This window comes from Heteronotia binoei, chromosome 2, assembly GCF_032191835.1.
Source record: "Heteronotia binoei isolate CCM8104 ecotype False Entrance Well chromosome 2, APGP_CSIRO_Hbin_v1, whole genome shotgun sequence".
NCBI classification, from domain to species: domain Eukaryota; kingdom Metazoa; phylum Chordata; class Lepidosauria; order Squamata; family Gekkonidae; genus Heteronotia; species Heteronotia binoei.
In genome coordinates, this window is record NC_083224.1 from 81192462 (window position 1) to 81208853 (window position 16392).

Genomic DNA, 16392 nt, shown 5'->3' on the forward strand with positions numbered 1-16392 from the left:
AAAGACTGGCTGGCTTTCATTGTTAGTAGCAAGCCAAGTGGTCTGTAGCAAACCTATTGGTTTAACTTAGGAACTGTGAACAAAGAGAATGAATTACAGTTGCTTCTTCAGATCTAATGTGAAGTTTAAAGAATATATTTACACAAATCATTGATTCAGGATGACAAGGAAATTGTGCCTACTCAAAAATATTGGATACCAGCTTAGCTTAAAAGAAGAGGGGAGGGGAGGGTTCTATCCTGGCATGTTCTGAAGTATATATGAAGAAGACTCACCTTTAGTTTTAAAATGCTCATCCTCTATTATTCACTACTGACCCACTGTCATTAGAGTGAAAACCTCGCTTTTGAAGTGTGTTGTGACAAGGTGCCTTACTGCATGGCATAGAGATGGACACTCAGTATGCATGGTCCAGGCTTTTAATGCTAAGACATCCAATTGCCTCTACAATGGTTGAAGCAAATGCAAAGGTAGGAACCATCTGTCTTGTAGAGACACTGTATTAGCAGTAGTGAAACAGGTGGTGGAGCTCATCCAGGATTGTTATGCAGCTGCACCTGCTATACAATGGACAAGGTGAGCAGCAGGAGGTGGAACTCTCAAAAAGGTTCAGGAGCTATGCTCCTGTGAGCTCCTACTGAATCTGAGGCCTTGGTAGAGCCACTGCTTGCCATGCAGAAGGTCCTTCTGGGTTCAAGTCCTACCATTTCCAGTTAAAAAGTCTAATAATAGATGATGTGAAAGACCTCTGCCTGAGACCCTGGAGAACCACTGCCAGTCTCAGTAATCACTGACCTTGATGGACCAAGGATCTGAGTCAGTATAAATCTGCTTCATGTGTTGCCATCTAGTGCTCACTTTTATAAGTGTTCTTGTTAATTTTACCCCCCCCCCTTTTTTTTTTTTGCTGTCCTTCCAAGTATTGTTTAAACAGCTCCTAGCCCTGTGTTGACAGGTGATACTCTTGCCAGACATTTTTGACCAAGGGTATAAATTTGCCCCACCCCTTTCTATGAGAGAGGCTCTGTTAACTGGTACGTGGTAAGCAGACATTCACCCCCTCCCAACAGAATTGCAGTGTTGTGGAAAACTGTATTGCCTTGGAACGGTTAAAAATCCAGGAATCTCTGACTGGAAAAAGGTGACCATCAACAGAACATTTAATATTGATCTTTAGTTGAACAAAACATTAGTTGAATGTTTTGTTGGTCTTCAGTATTTCTTCCAGTTCTGTTTGAATTTTTTTTCTACTGCTTTGGCCTGGAGCTGTTTGCAGAAATTAGTGGCCATGTGGTGGTGGAAAGTGCTGTCATGTCACAGCCAACTTATGGCGACTCTCACTGGGTTTTCAAAAAAAGAGATGAACAGAGGCGCCTGCCTTTGTGCAATGGTGAGGAAAGTGCAGTTGCTAAATATTATTATTATTGCTATTATTAATTTGATTTATGAATCGCCCCACCCCAGCCAGTGCTGAGTTCTGGGTGATGTACAACAATAGATAAAAATACATATATTTAAGCAATAAAACCAATTAATCTAAGAACAAAATACAACCATATGGCATCTTATTAAAGTGCCATTAAAGATTTTCAAACACTGCATCGAGGGGAAACTCCTAAAGGGAGGTGGGGGTGGAGAAGAGAGGTTCCAGCTCCGCAACTGTTGCTGTCCTAGGCAAAAGCCTGGTGGAATATCTCTGCCTTACAGGCCTTGTGGAACTGTAACAGCTCCTGCAAGGCCCTGGTGTCTTCCGGCAGAGCATTCCACCAGTCGGGGCCAGGACTGAAAATGTCCTGGCCCTTGTAGAGGACATCGTCTGAGCAAGGAATGCACAGTGCAAACTGGAGGAAAGCAAGAAAACTGCTCAAGTAATCAAATAAAGAATAAAATATATTCATAGCAATTCATGTACAATCAATAACCAAAATCTTGAAACGACGTGGTATGCAACTGGCAACCAGTGTAGCTGGTGCAGCACAGGTTGAATGTGTGCAGTCTGTGGTCTCATCAGGACTCTAAATACACTAAGGGCGTTTTCGCACTGACCTTCAAGTGGCGCGACCACCCTCTTCACACCGGAGGATCTGCCTGGATTTCGCACAAGAAGCGCCGGCGCACCCAAAAGAGCCGGCTACTTCCGTCGCGAAACCCGCTCAAACGTTTTCCTGCTTCTTGGCGGTTTCCGTTTGAGCGGGTTTCGCGACGGAAGCAGCCGGCTCTTTTGGGTGCGCCGGCGCTTCTTGTGCGAAATCCGGGCAGATCCTCCGGTGTGAAGAGGGTGGTCGCGCTACTTGAAGGTCAGTGCGAAAACGCCCTAAACCTCTGTTGAGAGGGGAAATTCTATACCACTCCCGCATTTTAGCTTGGTAAAGATAAACTGCATCCAAGGATACCCTCCTAGTTTACACATAATGCAATTCACCTTGAGCCTCTGGTTGGAGAAAGACAAATTAAAAATGTTGTAAATAAAAGTAAGTGGCCAAACGTCTTAAAGTATTTCTTGGACAGTGGAAGCCAGTGTTCATCTTGCACCAGTTGTCCAGAGAGCATCAGAGACTATTCATGGCTACACTGTACATAGTGTTTCTCATAAGACTGGAGCAGGAACTGCTCATTCACTTAATGATAGCACCTACTTGCTTCACAGGGCCATATGAAGATTAGCTGGTGTTTACAGAACTTGAGTGACACAAGTGCCAATTAAAACTATTGAAGTTGCTTAGCACATCAGATATAATCCCTAGTAGGTTGTAATTAACTTGGTTTTTGTCCCATATGAAAGGGCTATTTATATACCTCTAATTTCCAATATATTCTTCATTGCCCCACAGTGAGTTGTGGGTGTGTCTGTACCTCTTGGTAGCAGAGCTGTCTTGCCTTGTGTGGTCCCTGGGATAATGGTCCTTATTTGTGTCTATAGCTTCTCACCTGTACCTTCTCACTACAGTGGTAGGAGAAGCTTCATGTGCCACAGTTTTCCCCTTGTGTGGGTATTGAAGGAATTCTGTCCCATATAAAGTATAGCCCCATATCACTATTCCCTCTTCAGGAACTTTTAGCTCTGAAATATTCTGAATTCTTATAGCAACTTTCTTGATAAAAGTGCTATTTAGAAAATAAAAGTAATCAGGCTAGTTACCAGACCAGAGCCCGGTAAATGTAAATCAGAAACTAGATGGGTAAGTGCACAGGAAAATATATGCTTATGAAAGGGGGATTCCATTTCCTCTGTGAGTGATTTATTTGGAAAGGCCCAGCTGTGCCTAGGCAAATCTTAAGCCCTTACTCTGCAGTTCTCTTCATAGTTGCTTGTACACTGTCTTTATTGCTAACTTTAAGATCAACAACATTTTATTCTGGTATAAGCTTTTGTGTGCATACGCATTTCTTCAGATGTAAAGGTGTATGCATGCACACAAAAGTGTATATCCAGAATAAAACTTTGTTGATCTTAAAGGTGCCACTGGACTCACCTTTGTTCTTCTGCTTCAGACCAACATGGCTACCCACCTGAATATTTGTTGATAACTATCTTTGTCATGACAGGAAAACAAAGGCATTTGAGAATGCCTAGCTGTTCTGACCATAAACGTTGCTCTGTTGCCTCCCCCCCACAGTGGTTCCTGCTGTGTATCTCCATTTTTCCTTTGTATCTCATCTGAGTATAGCCTTCAAAGCGAAGAGCATTAGCAGTGCCATGTGACTGAGGAGTGCTCATGTCTTATTTTAATGTGCAAAAGAATGTATCAAGAATAAATGAAATCTAATGATTATTTTTTGGATGATGAGGCTTGTTTGATTTCTGAGTAAGATCTGTATAATTATCCAAGACAGTCTTGACAGTGACAGTGTCTCCCTCCTGACCTTCAGTTTTTCACAAGACTTCCATATCACCTCCATCCTTATTTTGGAATGGAAGAAGACGACAACATTGGATTTATATTCTGCCCTCCACTCTGAACCTCAGAGCGGCTCACAATCTCCTTTATCTTCCTCCCCTACAACAGACACCCTGTGAGGTGGGTGGGGCTGAGAGGACTCTCACAGCAGCTGCCCTTTCAAGGACAACATCTGCTAGAGCTATGGCTGACCCAAGGCCATTCCAGCAGGTACAAATGGAGGAGTGGGGAATCAAACCTGGTTCTCTCAGATAAGAGTCCGCACACTTAACCACTACACCAAACTGGCGTATTGAATTCACATTGGGGTTTTTTCTTATTATATTTTTGGGGTTTAGGCAAAACCTAGTGTAGAATGTGTGGGAAACGGCCAAACTGAGAGAAGTTATGCTTAAACTCCAACATAACAAGTTGCCTATAGTTCTTCACCATAATGTGACAACAGAAAACCACTGTGCAAAGCAACACATTTGCTCCCTTGGGCAGATTCTGGAGACTAGAATAAAAATATTTTAAATGAATAAATCCATCCTCACTTAACAGCAACACATTATGCTTCTTGTGAGTACACAGGTGAAGTAACAAACCACTTTTTGGTGTATGCACTTAAGATAGCTTCAAGATAAGAGTGTTTGGTCTTCAGTCATAGGAAAGCAAGCTGATAGTCATGGAATTTAAGATAATTTCATTAATACCAAGGAATAATGGCAGAGAAGTTTCCACAAAGCAGAACAGAGTGAGAGTAATTGCATACTCAAATTGTAAGTCGTTCTTGATTTGAATGACATTGGGTCATCATGGCCAACAGAACTGTTAACAAGAAAAATCCTCAGATACCTCCCAGGATTCAAATCGCTGTCAGATATGTTGGCTACTGTTCATAGCCAAGGTAATGTATGGCCTGGTTCCAATCCCCTTGGTCTCTTCCTGAACAAGAACAAATTGAGAAATTTTAATCCTTGTCTTTTAACAGTTTTAGATTTTTCAGCCAGTTATATTTTTAGTTATGTTTCATGGATATGTGGAAAAGTTTTACTGAAATGATTTTACAGAATGTACAGAATTCCTGAATGTTAGCATTAGACCACTAAAGGAGCCTGGCATGAGCTGGCCTTAATTCAGTGGTTTAGAATGTTAGATTTAGATGAAGGAAACAAAGGTTCAGATATCTGCCTAACCGCTAAAGTTTGCTAGTGTTCTCTGATAAGCCTTCATCTTGCCTAATCAACTTCACAGGGCTTTTAAGCTAAATGCTCCTCTTGAATACAGTCTTACATATGTAACAGTTTTTGGTTCCAACTTAGAGGTTACCTCAAAAGAAAAATTAGAAGTAGCTCCAGTTTGTTGCTTATCAGTAAATTTTCCAGATAATTGTATAACTTAGTGCCAGTAAGCAACCACACAGAAAACTAGGAATCTTATAAATGGGAGGCCCTCAATGATTTGCAAGAGGCATCTCATTTCCCCCACACACTATTTCTTCTTTCCCTTTCCTGAAAGCCACCATAAGGTCTCCCTTGTCCCTGCTTCCTTCTCTCCTTCCCACCCAACAGTAAGCCTACCTTTATCTGCCCTCATGTCTTCAGCTTCCTCCTCATGCAGCCTCTTTGTGGGAAAACTGTCCAAGTTGCATGGTGCCAGATGAATCGGGCCCAGTTGCGTGGTGCAGAACTTGCAAGAACTTAAGGGGGTGCTTCACTTTCACCTGTATCCCTTCCTTGAAACATTTCCTCTTTTCCATTTCTTCACTTTTTCCTGCTTCCTCTTCTTAACAACCTGACACTACCTTTTTTTTGACTCCCACAACATTGACTATATTATTTATTTACTACATTTATACCCCATCTTTCTCTATAATGAGGGCCTAAAACATTATTCTCCATTTTATCATAACAACTGTATAATGTGAGTTAGGCTGAAAATGTTTGAATGGCCAAAAGTCACCCAGTGAGTGGCCACAGCAGAGTGAAGATTTGAACTAATCAGATTTTCCTAATCAGAAACAATGTGGTGTTAATTACCTTACCAGTAACTCTAACCATTCCTCCACACTGGTTTTCATGAGGTGGCTGCTGCTGAACAGAAGTGAGCAGCCAGTTCTGGGTGAGCCATGCAATTTGTGCAGTAGCTGTTTACCCAGAACTGGTTGTCAGCCCTGGCCCTAATAAAATAATTGGTTTTTTAACCATTTTGTCATCCTTCCTCCCATTTACATCTCTCTCAGGGGCATTATGTATGAATGTGTATTACATCCTCAAAGCTGTCTTAGTGGGGGGAGGGGTTGGGGGGAGTACAACAGCATATGAATTTTGAACCCTTCAGGCATAATGAACCATTTGTGGGAGGGGCAGGGTATAAATCAATGGAAAGAAATAACATTCAGACGTTCAGAATTCTTCACGTTTTGCTTCTCTCAGTCACCTCCTTCTGAAGCAGCTTTTTCTTAAGCCATCCCTATTTCATCATTAGCCCACCCTTTCTCCAATGGTTCCAGTTTGGTGTAGTGGTTAAGTGTGCGGACTCTTTTCTGGGAGAACTGGGTTTGATTCTCCACTCCTCCACTTACAGCTGCTGGAATGGCCTTGGGTTAGCCATAGCTATTGCGGGAGTTGTCCTTGAAAGGGCAGCTGCTGTGAGAGTTCTCTCAGCCCCACCCACCTCACAGGGTGTCTGTTGTGTGGGGAGAAGATATAGGAGATTATAAGCCGCTCTGAGTCTCTGATTCCGAGAGAAGGGCAGGGTATAAACCTGCAGTAGTCTTTTTCTTCCTCTTCCTCCTCCTTTCCTCTGTTTTATCCTTACAATCACCATGTGAGAGAAAGTTGTGATGAGTTCAAGATCACTCAACAAGTTTCACAGTGAGTAGTGATTTAAACCTGGGTCTCCCTGGGTCTAAGCCACACTGCCTGTTAAAGAGCACTCACATACTAATACACATGTTTACATATAACATGTAAACCCTCCACAGTGCAGTATTCATTCTCTGAGGTTTTTTTAGCATCTGTTATCTCAAGCTTGTGTAGACATTGGCCACATCACAAGATGTGCAGATTGCAACTAGCTTAAGTGTTGTTCTTTCCTCCTTAAAGGTCAGATAAGTTTATGGAAAGTATAGCTGCCATAAGTGGCTCTTAGCCATAAAATGCATTAAAACTGTGTTCAGGGGCTGTATATTTATGCTGGGAACAAACGACCCAGGGAAGGGCAATTCTCTTCATGGCTGGTTTGTGGGCTTCCCAGATGCACGTGGCTGTTCATCACTGGAAACACCATAGTGCACTCGCTGCCCCTTTGGTCTTTTATAGCAGCTGTTTTCTTATATCCTTTGTTAAAGTATGCTACAGTATTCAGTATTTGTCCCTTTGTAGTCACACATAGACCTGACATATAGCTAAATGATGTGTTGCAGTGAAGCATCTTCTATGAATTTTTGGTGTCACTCATGCTCCAATATCTCTTATTGGCAACATTGCACAGGAAACATTTCCCATGGATTGGGCATCACTTCATACCACCATAATATATATTTTAGGCACTATCACAATTTATCTAATTCTCTTGATATATGCTAAGAGCACTTGATCTTTGATAATACACAAGTGCGTAGCATTAACTGCATTTGTGGTTTTATCCCCACTTTCCACTTAATATGTCCTATTGAAGCCAGCAGGCCTTGCTTATGAACAAACTTTCCTAAGATCAGGCTATAAGGTAGATTGGATAAGGTTGCTTATCTTAACAAGGGGTCAGGATCTCTCCAGCATCATCAAAGCAATTTGGAGCTATATGTTTATGAGGCTGGCATATTGGGGCTGCTTTTCTGACGCATGGAAGTGGATGTTGCTTTTCAGCATGCAAGCTAACAACCTCCTTTCTTTTCTGGGAATTGTAGTACTTAGGCCTTTTCTTGTAGAAGAAGCCCAGTAGGAACTCATTTGCATATTAGGCCACACACCCTGGTACCAAACCAGCTGGAACTGTGTTCCTGTGTGTTTCTGCTCAACAAAAGCTCTGGTAGTACTTAATGTTCTTTGGTATGCATTAAGAGAAATATGATTGCCTTGGTCTTGATGGGTCTTTCCTGCTCTAAACTAGAAGGCTGCTCTGAAACTAGAAGGTAAAGCTGTTTTTTTGGCCATGGGTTCCAGATCTGAACAGAACAAGAAATACCACCCATCCTAAAAAGCAAAAAAAAAAAAGTGAGAATCTTTGTAATCTGTTTATGCATCAGTCTCGGTATGACTCATTCTATTTGCTTGCATTGTCTTACACTTTGTGATTCCCTTGCATATCAGCAAGAAACATGGGCTGTAAATAAAGTAAATAAATACATTCAGACATCACAATAAGCTGTGGTTTGATAAAACCTCAGTTAGTGGTAATATTAAATGATGCAACAAACCAGGATTTAATTTTTGGCACCCAACCATGATTGGCAGCAAGAGTTTGTAGCTGGCTTGTTGACCATAGTTTGTGGTTTGGTGTGATATTTGAATGCACAAACCATATTTCAATAGTGCCACCTTTGCAGCCAACCAAGCCACAGAACCAGAGGAATAAGGAAAAAGTACTACTTATTTGGAGGCAGAGAGGAGGCAAGAAACAAAACAGGAGGATTGGTCACTCACGTCTGATAGACTAATCAGAATTCATGGCACAAGTTACAATTAAAACCAGTTTATCATGATATCAGGATGCAGTCTATGCCCCTATTAATAATGCTAATATAATAGCCATCCATGGATCCTTTGAAGAATTTTTGCTTTATCACCGATGGCTGAATTCTCCCCACATGTGAGTCTCAACTGGTCAGCAGGCCACTGCATCAATAATCTATTGTTTTGTGATAATTAAGGAAATGGCCACATCTGCTTTGTTTGCATAAGATTCCAGGTTCAAGACCAAGCATCTCTAGTTTAAAATATCACCTATTGAGTGATGTGAAGACCTTCATCTGAGACTCTGTGGAGAGCTGCTGCCTGTCAGGGTGGACAATACTGACCCTGATGGCTCACTTGTCTGTCTCAATATAAAGCAGCATCATGTTAAGAACATAAGAGAAGCCATGTTGGATCAGGCCAACGGCCCATCAAGTCCAACACTCTGTGTCACACAGTGGCAAAAAATTTTATATACACACATACACTGTGGCTAATAGCCACTGATGGACCTGTGCTCCATATATTTATCTAAACCCTTCTTGAAGGTGGCTATACTTGTGGCCGCCACCACCTCCTGTGGCAGTGAATTCCACATGTTAATGTTCCTTGTGTAAGCAAGTTTTCTATAGGGGTCCAGCATATTGTTGCCAGCCTGTTTCTTGACAGAGCTTCTGAGACTTTAATAGCTGCAGAACAGGCAGAAATTCAGTTGAAATAGTTTTCCACAGACTGAAAGTGCAGTGATGAGGAAAACTGCACTGATTGTTTTCTCCATATCATGCAGTTGTTAATGGCACAGAAGAAAAGAGAAATTAATATTACTCCTAGGTACAGATAGCTCCTTTATTACTTCATTAACCATTGATGGAGTAACCCAGTGATTTCCAGTGTAGCCCCTGTGAGTGCCATCGTGGCTGCCTCTTGGAGGGAAGTGCACAGCTGCTTCTTCCTCAATGTAAAAACTTAGTCCTGGCTTTGTGGAGCTTGGAAGAGCTTTAGGAGAACCCAGGAGTTGTGACTTCAGGGAGTGATCATTCTGAAACTACTTCATCCACAGCAAGTGATTCCTTATCTTACAGCTTTTCCTGACAGGCATTCTGGGATTGTTTCCCTCCCCACCACTGGTCGCCATTATGTTGTGGTGTCTACTCCCTGTTCTCAGCATTCCAAAAGTTCCCACAGTCCCAACAAGACTGGGGAAGCCTTGGAGTAAACTGATACAAAGGCAACTCTAAGCCATATGAACTAATACCATGCAAGTTTGTGCTGCAGTAAATTGCAAGGAACTCTGACCTGGATAGCCCAGGTTTGCCCAATCTTGGAAGCTAGTATTTTGATGGGAAATATCGAAAAAATACCATGGTTGTGATGCGGAGGCAGGCAATGGCAAACCATGTCCAAATGTCTCTTGCCTTGAAAACCCTATTGGATCACCTTAAATCAGCTGTGATTCGATGGCACTTTCCACCGCCAAACTTCAGGGAAGAAGAACCCTTTAATGTGCGAGTCTGTGCAGAGAATAAGCCTTATAAATATAATATTATCAGGCAGCCAAACACATACACTACACCCCCTAAACTCAGGAATAGGTATCATAGCTGAGAATCAGTTTGTTATATATTGGTCCCTCACAGGAAGTATCTGAAGCTGAACACTTGGATATTTGTACTGTAAAAAATGACTATTGGTTTGATATCACATGCAACTGCATTATTACTCATTTTGGCAGAAAAGCACTGCCCTGTTTAGTGGACAGTGGAAACTTTTACTGGAAGCTCGTATAGCACAGTGTGTGAGAGAAGATGTAATCAAGAGGTTGCTGGTTAAAATCACTTCTCGGCCACACAATTTATTAGGGGGCCATAGGCAAGCCAGTCTCAGCCTCAATGCCCTATCTGCAATATGGGGATAATAACAGCGACTGACTTTACAGAGCTCTTGTAAGGATTATTCTAAAAATACTTTTGTTAGGTGTTTCCATACAAGAGAAAACCAAATGTAAACACACACACAATGAAAATTAAGACAGAATTTCTAATTAAAACTGTATATAGTGATTATGTGACTTTGTATGTTAAGAGCTTTGAATAAGCTTTGAATACTGAAAGTGTCAATACAACTGCTAAGTACTACTGGAAATGTTGCAAATACCAATCCAGTTAGTACACAGTCAATCAGTGTTATGTGTGCATTACTCCTTCTCTGTGTGTATTCACTTCACTTTTCCCCATCCAAGTGCCACTTTGAGCGGTGTAATTCTGAGCTACACAGAGAACAGTTTCTACTGTATATTCTGTGTGATAAGTCTGTCCTTACTGGCTGCTTATCTTTACCCTTGTTTATTTTTAATACTGCAGAAAGCATTACAATTGCCACGTGGCATGTATATGTGAACTCAGGGTCAGGCTCTTTTGAGGTGAATGGTGCCAGGTGAGTAGCCATTGTAGGTTCTTATCTAGTGACCAGTAAGTTTCTACCTCTGGGTAACCTGACACAATCAAGACCAGAGGAAGGATTTGCTCTCCACCTTGGATAAGGTTTCTTAAGTATTTGAAGGCTGACAAAAGAGAGGAGTGTAATGGGAACAGACTTCTCTTTATCAAGCAGTAGAATTAAAAAAAGAATTTGATATCAGGAGTATTTTTAAAGAATGGAAATAAGAGACAGTATAGTCAGACATAAGTCACAATCACTTGATGCATCCCTAGCTACTGGAGGGGGTGGGAATGACTGCACATTCTTCTATGGAAAGTAGGTTAACAAACAAAAAGGGTCTTGAAACAGCAGGACATTCGCATGAGACTGAGTGGATAACTTTACTTTTTTCATTTTTGTTTTAAAGAGTTACATGACTGCTCATCAACACAAATGAATTGGTGGTTACTATCTATCAAAGTGTTTTAAAATTTAAAATAATCCCAAAAATGCATCCGGCATGAGCAATAGAAGACTGTCTTACTCAGCACCAGTAATGATATTGGTGATTTCCAAAAGAGCCGCTGGATGAGAATACTTCAGTTCAGCCATGCTGCTTGCAGCTACTCCCATGGAGCTACTGTGAGAACATTGAAGCACTGGTTTGCCGGCAAAAGTAATGTATTTTTAAAATATGTATCTGTCACACATAGCTAGAGGAGGACACTTCCATGTTTCTGAAACCTGTCTGATTCTTCTTTACACCAGCCTACAGTTGCTTGTGAAAAGCTCATGCAAAAATTCAATTGTCTCCAAGTGCCTACAAGACTCCCCCCCACCATTACTATAGAGTTACACAGCTGTTATCTGTATGGAGTGATAGATTCTGCTCTTTGTTCTAAGGTGTTTTAAAATTGTGGAAAACAATTATCATATTCCTCTTTGTAGGAAACTTCATAAGGCTGCTTGCCTGGACAGCTTGAAAAGCTGAGTGTGCAATGTGGAGGATAGTCTGTGAGGAATTGCTGGAGGTGAGGTGAACAATTTGGAAATTCTCAGCTGTACCCCTACAATATCCCCCTTGTACAGTCTGTAATTTTTCAGGGCTTATGCAGGCTAATATTCATCCCCTCCCTTCTATCTTTTGCTGACCTTTAGCTGCTGTCAATATCATATGCCCCTGAAACATTTCCAGACCTCATCTATCTTGGGAGGAGGGGTGGTGGTGGTGAATTTACAAAGTCATAATTTTTGCCGTGCCAATGGAATTTCTCTATGTCAGAGGTTTGCTGCCCACTGAGACCTTTCCTGACACCCGCCTCATGTTTTTAGAAAGTAGGAGAGACCAGGTGAGACTTTTGCCCAGCAGCACTTCTGATTGGCTATTGGAGATATGGTTGGCTGTGCTGATTCAGAAAAACTGCCACAGCTCAAGGATCTTCACTAAAGATTAAATATTAGCTGTGTGTATCCAAGGAAATATTTAAAACAATATATTCATTTTAAAAGGCATCCTAAAGCAGAGATTCTGCCTGAAATGTTGAAGAGTTACTATTATATGCATAACTTCAATCCCTGACATTTTGTGTCTGGCTCTGTCTCCTATGGCAACCATTTTGTGATTGTGCCCAATGCCCATCACACTGTATCCGAATTCCAAAGGTGTCCACAGGTTCCAAAAGGTTAGGATCCTCACCCTACATTATCTATGGGAGTTTGTGCTGTTTTTATTATCATAACTGGCCAGCCTTGTACTACTAGATATAGTGATGGGTATGCTTTGCTCGGAAGGCCAAGGAATAGCTTGATATAGTCAGCTTTCAGAAGCTAAGCAGTTTCAGTACTTGGATGGGAGACCACCAAGGAAGGCTCTGCAGAGGAAGGCAATGGCAAACCACCTCTGCTTCTTGCTTGCCTTGAAAGCCGCTCGCTTGGTCTCCATAAGCCCCTTGCTTGCATTGCTTGAAAAGTGGTGACTTGATGGCACATATATACATACATAAACTTTGCTTTTTTAGTACTATAATGTGATTAACAGAATAGAAAGGTGCATGCTGCTGTCTATATAGTTGCTCCTGCATGATTGTATGAGGTCCAGCTGTTTAAATGGTACTTTTATGGCAGGGTCACTATTTCTTTCTAGAATTTGGTCATGTAAAGTGTTGTATGAGGCCCCTGTCATGAGTAGCATGTCCATACCCACTAAATATCTCTACAGTGGTCTAGGTGGTTGTACAGAGAACTACAGTCTGTGCTCATGATAAAGCACCAATACAATTGCTTTGCACAAGAACACTGGAATTCAACCCATGTGGCACAATGGCTAGAATGTTCAGTTCAAATCCCTGAGGTTCACAAAGTGCCTTTGGGCAGGTCACTTTCCTTCAGCTTTGCTCATGTTTCAGGTCACTGCGTGGTTAAAGCTCATGTTCATCAGTAAAAAGATGGGATGCACATGTAATAAACAGAATAAATTGTTAATCTAACATAAGAACATAAGAGAAGCCATGTTGGATCAGGCCAATGGCCCATCCAGTCCAACACTCTGTATCACTCAGTGGCCAAAAATTTATTTATATATACACACACACACACACACACACATATATGTACACACTGTGGCTAATAGCCTCTGCTCCATATTTTAATCTAACCCCTTCTTGAAGCTGGCTATGCTTGTAGCTGCCACTACCTCCTGTGGCAGTGAATTCCACACGTTAATCACCCTTTGGGTGAAAAAGTACCTCCTTTTATCTGTTCTAACCCGATTGCTCAGCAATTTCATTGAATGCCCACGAGTTCTTGTATTGTGAGAAAGGGAGAAAAGTACTTATTTCTCTCCCTTCTCCATCTCATGCATAATCTTGTAAACCTCTATCATGTCACCCTGCAGTCGACGTTTCTCCAAGCTAAAGAGCCCCAAGCATTTTAACCTTTCTTCATAGGGAAAGTGTTCCAAACCTGTAATCATTCTAGTTGCCCTTTTCTGCACTTTTTTCCAATGCTATAATATCGTTTTTGAGGTGCAGTGTCAGAACTGCACACAGTATTCCAAATGAGACCGCACCATCGATTTATACAGGGGCATTATGATACTGGCTGATTTGTTTTCAGTTCCCTTCCTAATAATACCCAGCATGGCGTTGGCCTTTTTTATTGAAATTGCACACTGTCTTGACATTTTCAGTGAGTTATCTACCACGACCCCAAGAGCTCTCTCTTGGTCAGTCTCTGCCAGTTCACAACCCATCAACTTGTATTTGCAGCTGGGATTCTTGGCCCCAATGTGCATTACTTTGCACTTGGCCACATTGAACCTCATCTGCCACACTGACGCTCACTCACCCAGCCTCAACAGATCCCTTTGGAGTTCCTCACAATCCTCTCTGGTTCTTACCACCCTGAACAATTTAGTGTCATCCACAAACTTGGCCACTTCACTGCTTACTCTCAACTCCAAATCATTTATGAACAAGTTAAAGAGCATGGGACCCCGTACTGAGCCCTGTGGCACCCCACTGCTTACCGTCCTCCACTGCGAAGACTGCCCATTTATACTCACTCTCTGCTTCCTATTAATTAGCCAGCTTTTGATCCACAAGAGGACCTGTCCTTTTACTCCATGACGCTCAAGTTTACTAAAGAGCCTTTAATGAGAAACTTTATCAAAAGCTTTCTGGAAGTCAAGGTAAACAATATCTATCGGGTCTCCTTTGTCCACATGTTTGTTCACCCCCTCAAAGAAATGTAACAGGTTAGTGAGGCAAGATCTTCCCTTACAGAACCCATGCTGAGTCTTCCTCAATAACTTGTGTTCATCAATGTGCCTACTCATTCTGTCCTTGATAATGGTTTCTACCAACTTTCCCGGTATTGAAATCAGACTGACTGGCCTGTAGTTACCCGGATCTCCTCTGGAACCCTTTTTAAAGACGGGAGTGACATTTGCTACCTTCCAGTCCTCAGGAACGGAGGCAGATTTCAATGAAAGATTACTAATTGTTGTCAGGAGATCCACAAGTTCAGCTTTGAGTTCTTTCAGAACTCTCGGATGTATGCCATCCGGACCTGGTGACTTATTATTTTTTAATTCATCCATCAGTTTCAAGTTTCAAGTTTATTTCAATTTATATCCCGCCCTTCCCACCGAAGTGGCTCAGGGAGGCTCACAGCACATAAAATCTAACATAAAATTATTGAATTTAAAACATCTTACACAGTTAAAACAGTAAAATAAAACATATAACAGCGGTCTATTAAAACTACACTTGGTTTCCAATGCCAGTTAGTTATAAGCCAGCCGGAAGAGGGCTGTCTTACAGGCCCTGCGGAACTGGCCAAGGTCCCGCAGGGCCCTCACCTCTTCCGGCAGCTGGTTCCACCAGAAAGGGGCCGTTACAGAGAAAGCCCTGTCCCTGGTAGATTTCAGGCGGGCTTCCTTTGGCCCGGGGATAACGAGCAGATTTTGAGATCCCGATCTCAGTACTCTCTGGGGAACATGTGGGGAGAGATGGTCCCTAAGGTAGGCAGGCCTTAGGCCATATAGGGCTTATTACCTTTAAAACCAGCACCTTGTACCGAACTCGGTATATTATTGGCAGCCAGTGCAGAATCCGGAGCCCCAGCCGAATGTGCTCCCATCTTGGGAGCCCCAATAACAACCGGACAGCAGCATTCTGCACTAACTGCAACTTCCGGGTTCGGCATCAGTTGTAGGACCTCCTCTCTTGTCACCTCAATCTGGCTCAGGACTTTCAACACCCCTTCCAACAGAAGTGGTTCCGGAGCAGGCAAATACTTCTCATCTTCCACAGTGAAGACGGAGGCAAAAAAATTCATTTAGCTTTTCAGCCATTTCCCTATCCTCCTTCAGTAATCCTTTGACCCCTTTGTCATCCAAGGGCCCCACTGCCTCCCTGGCTGGTTTCCTGCTTCTAATATATTTGAAGAAATTTTTATTGTTGGTCTTTATGTTTTTTGCAATATGCTCCTCATAGTCCCTTTTTGCCTGCCTGATCACAGTCTTGCATTTGATTTGCCATTGCCTGTGTTCCCTTTTATTAATTTCACTTGGACTAGCTTTCCACCGCTTAAAAGAGTCCTTCTTACCTTTTAAAGCTTCCATTACTTTGTTTGTTAACCATGCAGGCCTTCTCTTTTACCTGTTTGTACCTTTCCTAACTTGTGGTATATATTTTATCTGAGCTTCTAGGATTGTATTTTTAAATAGCCTCCAAGCTTCCCCAAGGGTTTTGACTGTATTTACCTTTCCTTTCAGCTTCCTCTTCACATGCCTCATGCCTTCACATGCCATCTTTATGGGGACTTCCAAATGCTCAGGGATATTTCATGAACCTCAAGTTTAAGTGCAGGAAAAGGAAGGAATATAGCATATGGTTAGGAGTGGTGGAAGTACC